The sequence below is a fragment of the Dipodomys spectabilis genome, unplaced genomic scaffold, assembly GCF_019054845.1.
Source record: "Dipodomys spectabilis isolate Male_0828 unplaced genomic scaffold, ASM1905484v1 ptg000114l, whole genome shotgun sequence".
Classification (NCBI taxonomy): domain Eukaryota; kingdom Metazoa; phylum Chordata; class Mammalia; order Rodentia; family Heteromyidae; genus Dipodomys; species Dipodomys spectabilis.
The window spans coordinates 135772-141929 of NW_024870791.1; the positions used below are offsets into that span (position 1 = coordinate 135772).

General features: G+C 34.1%; 1 non-coding gene across 1 annotated transcript; it reads right to left on the minus strand.

Annotated features, from left to right (window-relative positions):
* Positions 1-4919: 4919 nt before the first annotated feature.
* On the minus strand, positions 4920-5025 carry LOC122114960. The gene has a single exon (XR_006148674.1). It is a non-coding gene; the product is annotated as a U6 spliceosomal RNA (small nuclear RNA).
* Between the last annotated feature and the right edge of the window lie 1133 nt (positions 5026-6158).

Genomic DNA, 6158 nt, shown 5'->3' on the forward strand with positions numbered 1-6158 from the left:
AAAACACAAAAAGATCAAAAGAAATCACATAGTTCATTAAGAACAACCACAACAAAGAACATGTCTTGTAGTTCAGTTCACTTGGAATCAACTTATTCGATCATATGTACACAGCTATTGAGCTATTCTGCTCATCTACTAAGATTATTCTTGATGTACACAATAATGCTCCCTTATTACCCAGTAATCCCACTTCTGGGCATATAACCAGGTGATCAAAACAAGGCCACAGTAAAGCTATTACTGTGTATCACAGTAATATTTACCAAAAATGACACACACACACACACACACACACACACACACACACATATAAACACATGTGCAAAACTATGCTTCCATCACAGAGAATGTGACCACCTCATTTGTAACAAAATGGAAGATCTTGGAAAAAATCATATTAAGTGAAGTAAGCCAGACTTAAAGAAACCTAGGTTCCATGGTTTCCCTTATTTGTAATAGTTAGTTTACATCAAGGATAATCTCATGTATTTTAATTTGACATTTTGTTCTATGTTGAGCGTGCAACAGTATTGCTATATTGTTTGTTATTATTTCTGCAAATAGGCAGGTATACTTAAAGAACTACATTAATCTTACCATTATTGAAGGAAGAAAAACTAAAAGAGTAACCACTACTAGGAAGAACAACTCCTACTTACTTAGTTTCATTCTTATGTAAGGCCAATGTTGTCCCCTGTATCTTCATGTTGTACATTACAACTCTGTACCTGGTCATAATGTATATCTAGTATCTTATGCATAAATTCCCCAGAAGTTCCACTTTGCTTTACTTTAAAAAAAAAAATCTGTCTTAATGTTTGCGAATGCTGTGTGTGTGTGTGTGTGATGTGTGTGTGTGTGTGTGTGTGTGTGTTTCCAAAGATCAGAACATAACATTTTTCTTCATTTCGAATACATCTTTCAGGTCATTGTAAGTTGTGGCTAATGGGAGAAATCTCTTGTTATTTTAAGGATGAAAAAAAAAGATATTTGTGCATGTACAACAGTTGCTTTATTAATGTAGTTGAACACAGAACTTCAATTTATATGTTGGCTGTTGTGAATAATGTGAATAACAATGAACTACAGATATATTTACGAGTTACCCAGAGAAAAATAATCACATGATTGGTGGATCAGATGATATTTCAACTACGATTTCTTTAGAAAACCGCATACTACTTTCTACAAGGAGAATATTAACCTGTATTTTGACCAAGGGTGTAGAAAATTTCCTTTTCTTCACACTCTCACTAACATTATTATCTTTTATTCAAAAGGTAATAAAGGGCAAGTTTTTATTATCTTCACTACCCCAGACTGGCTTAAGACTGAAATCCAACCACCTAAATGATTGGAATTACATACCTTTACCACCACACCTGGTTCCTTTGATTTATTTTGATAAGAGTTCTAATAGTTATAAAGTAGTATCATAGTAATTTTGAATTACATTTCTCTAATGACTTCTGCTCACAAAGCATTAAGCCAGCACAGAAGTTGTATTAAACACAAATGTGTAAACCCCTGGTGATATAGAGCGGTTTATGGAAAACATGTCTATTCGAACTTTTGTCCATTTTTAATCGTTTCTTGTTAATCTCATCTTTAATCTCTCTATACAAAAATAATTAATTCAAGGTAGTAAAAAGGAAAAAATTAAGCAACTCTTAACATTTTTCAATTTTCAATAACATGATATTGCTTAAATCATTTTCTGTTTATGCTTGAGACTATATAACAATTTAGTTAGTCCTTCTACATAGCTATATGTATTTTATTCATTTTACATTGATAGCTTTTTCTAAAGCCTGCGTGTCTAATTTTGGTGTCTTTCAGTCTTAAGTAGTTCAGATTTCAAACTGAAGAATAAATGGAAGTAAACAAACAAAAAATACAGTTCCTCTCATCTGATAATGCCTCTACAAGAATGAGAGAGTTCATCATTCTAAGGACCCTTAATTCTTAAGATAACATTTGCTATAATGCTAATGTTATTACCATTTTAGTGTTGGGAAAAATTGTAATTAAAGGCAGTAAGTGCATGGCCCAAGACACACAGTGAGGAAGGAAATGAGTCAAGTTTTCCAAAAGTCTTTCAGCAATACACAAAAGGTAGATAAACTCTGTCCATTCTCTGACACTCTTAATTCAATATTCATATTGTCCAAGAAATAATAGCATAGCAATTATTGCCATGGTGAATGTTTTCTGTTACATTTTTCTTCAACACAGACTGTGTTGGTGACATTGGGTTAACATGCACAGAGCTGAGCTTAAAAATTATAGTTCAAGGAGAGGCAAATATCTTCTGTCCCATAGTTCCAGTACTGTTTTTAAAAAGTACTAAATCTTTTATATATCATCACTTACTGTATTTTAAGATTTCAAGAATGAAAAAAAATACATATAATCACTCCAAAATGCTTTACAAGTAGGAGATGATAAAACAGGCCTCTGTGAAGTAAATTTTCTTCTACTTTTAAAATTATTCTGAATGCCTTGTGCTGGTTTGTCACACCTGTAAACCTAACTACTTGGGATAACTACTCAGGAGCCTGAGATGTGTGGATAACATTTGGAAGCCAATCAGGGCAAAATAAATTCATGAGATTATTTTTCAAAAATTTTAATGAACTAACAAAGGGCCAGGAATGGAGATGTAGATCATATAGTAGCTCACCAATCTAGAGAGAAAGACATAACGAGACCGTGAAGCCCTGATTTTAAACTCTGAGCATGCCAACACGCAGGAATGCACACACACTCACTTTTTCAAAATATCTTCATATCAGTGTTTTGCATTAATTTCTTTGTTAATGATATTATATGGGTAAAATAGGCAAAATAAACTCTTCCATCTAAAAACATTTTTATACCTTTTTGTTGTAAAAATACTGTACAGAGGGGTTATATTTACATGAGCAAAGTAATAAGTATATTTCCTATCAAGCATTGTTACCTCCTCCTTTGTTTCTCCCCCACCATTCCTTCCCTTCCACCTCCACAAGTACACTCCTCACACCCCCAAGCCCCACCCAATGTCCCCAACCTAAATTGTAAAGTTCGTTCTTCAAAATAATGTCTTGTGCATCTATTGTTAGACAATGGGTAAAACTTTATTCCTACCTATTTAAGCATGTTGTTTTTTCCCTTGCCCTCCCCAAATTAGAGAAGTGTATATACAAGATGCAGGTGTACCAACATCAAACAAAGTGAAAATAGGGGTTATATTGTTGGGGAGGAACGTATAAAAAACAAGAACAAAATCACTTTGTACATTATAAATATGTGAGAAACAACAGCAAGAAAGAAAAAACCACTTGTGTCTCTATCTTGGTGGTCATTTAGCTTAACATTTATTTATCTATTCATATATACATAGCTTTTCAACTTTTCTGCTTATCGCAGACATACACTAGTTATTGCAAATAAGGGATACCATGGGACCTATGTTTACTTGGACTTGGCTTACATCAGTTAATATAATTTTTTTCCAAGTCTTTCCATTTCCTAAAAATTGGGCGATGCCATTCTTTCTGATAGAGGCATAGAATTAATATATATACACATATATATGTATATATATAGTATATGTGTGTGTACACACATATACACACAGAACATTTTCCTTTTTTGTTTTTTAGAGCAACTTAGTTTTCCACCTTCACCATTTTTTCAAATGTTTTTATTGTGGTTAAGTGGTTACATAATTTCCCAAATTTCACAATATTGTGGGATAGTGATGCTTAGTTAAAGTCACAAACACATTCTAACTTTGATGGAGCAAATTGTCTATCATGGTCTACAACACTTATGAGGTCTATGAGCTTGGCAATAGAGTTATTTCTTCCATAGGTATACTTTTTTGTTTTGAAATATGTATATTTCTTTTGTTTTGCACAGCATCCGCTGTTCCCTCTTTCCCACTTGTTCCCTCCCTCCCTTCAGTGACATTGAGTTGCTTAGTTCATTTTGTTCAATGTCCAGTGCAGCTGATGGATCCCACGTTGTATGTTTTTCCCTGATTCCCTCTAGTTCTGTGTCGTCTTCCTGGTTTCCCTTCAGTGTGCAAATATGATCAGCAGAATGGGGTTATTTAGTAGTGATTCAATCAGATGAGTGGAAGTCTTTGGTTTCTTAAGTGTTGTAATTTTGTTGTATCACTTTACATTTTGGATTTAACCTCCACTTACCATGGAGACCATTTGCTGTTTGTCTCTTTGCTTTTGTCTTACCTCGCTCAACATGATTTCCTGTAGCTTGATTGATTTCCCTGCTAATGCCATTATTTTGTCCTTTATAATGGCTGGAAAATATTCCATTGTGTATAGTTACCATAGTTTTTGGATCCATTCATCTCTGGTGGGACATATGGATTGTTTTCATGTCATGGCTATTGTGAACAGTGCTGCAATAAACATGAAGGTGCATGTGTCCTTGAATATTGGTACCTGTTGTTCAGGATAGATGCCTAGAAGTGGTATGAGTGGGCCATAAGGAAGGTCAATATTTAGCTTTCTGAGGACTCACAAGACTGCTTTCCAACGTGGTTGTGTAAGTGTACGTTCACACACACACACACACACACACACACACACACACACACACACACACACAGAACGTTTTCTTGATCCATTCTTCTACTGAGGGGAATCGGTGTTGGTTCCATATCTTAGCTATGGCAAATAATGCTACAATAAACATTGTTGTGGTGGTAGTTTTAGTATGGACTTGTTTGTGATCATTTGGGTGAATGCCCAAAAATGGGATTGCTGTGTAATAGGGGAGCTCTATGTGGAGTCTTTTGAGGAACCTCCAAACCGCTTTCCAAAGTGGATGAACAAGTTTACACTCCCACCAAGAATGCAGTAGGCTTCCCTTCTGGCCATATCCCTTCCAGCATCTGTTGTTGTAAAAATATGGAACGATTCATTAATTTGCATGTCATCCTTGTGCAGGGACCATGCTAATCTTCTCTGTATGTTCCAATTTTAGTGTATGTGCAGGCAAATTGAGCACAGAACATTTTTTTATATATAAAATGTAATTGATTTTCTTAAACTAGACAATTCAACAAAAAGTAAGTTCAAAAGAATTGTGAAATTTTACAACCATGTATTTCTTACATAGGCACACATTTAAGAACAAAGTCAAGATTGACATGCCAAAAACAAAATAATTCCAGATATTTGTTGTTCATGAGTTGTGTAGGAGGAGGAATTCAATTATTCTACACAAGGCACCTGTCATAATGTTCATTGCAGCAAATGTTAAGGTTTGTTAAAAGTTTTAATGTTTTAAATATGTTTCATTTTAGGATTTGCTTATATACGGCAAAATTAAGACTGGTTGGCAGGTCAGAAAATTTTTCGATAAAGTATATAATATTTCTGGTAGCATGTACTAGTAAGTATGTACATTTCAGAGTTTATAGAAACTTTACTAATGAGAAGTTGCAAAGACTGTGTAAAGAAGCAGAGTGAAGAGTTAAGGTTTTAAGTAGACAGTTTCTGTTAAATCTTTAGGGCTCCCTTACGTTATATGTTAGTGATGAACAAAGAATGATATAAGCCACATACAAATGATGAGATGAACTATAAATACTAATCTTAGTGGGTAAATTTAAAGGCTACTCATAGCTTTATCCAGTTTTGAATGTACAGGAATATGAGAAAATAGTAAAATCTACTCTGTACTTCTCAAATACTGAAAACCCTGGTAATGGTTTTGTTTTTTATTTTAGTAATCATTAACATATAATTATTGTTTTCTTTATTTATAGCATTTTTCCTTGTTGTAATAGAATACAACTTTTTGTGAGTCGTGATTAAGAAGTACTTTGAGAATATTATTGGGATGGCCACACCATTTTTCATAGGTGCATGTGAATTTACAAAGAGCAAAACTAAAAACAAAATATTGATTAAAAATTATATCAAGTAGAGTCTGAATCAGGAGTGTTGATAAATGTCCACACCTAAAATCTTAACCCTAGGCTGAAGTAGTGGTATTACAGAGTTGACGCCACAAAATTGAGAAACTGTGTTTTGTTTTGTTTTGTTTTTTGCTTTGGTTTTGTTGGTTGTGGGGCTTGAACTCTGGGTCTTGGGTACTGTCCCTCAGCTCTTCAGCTCAAGGCTAGTGCTATCACT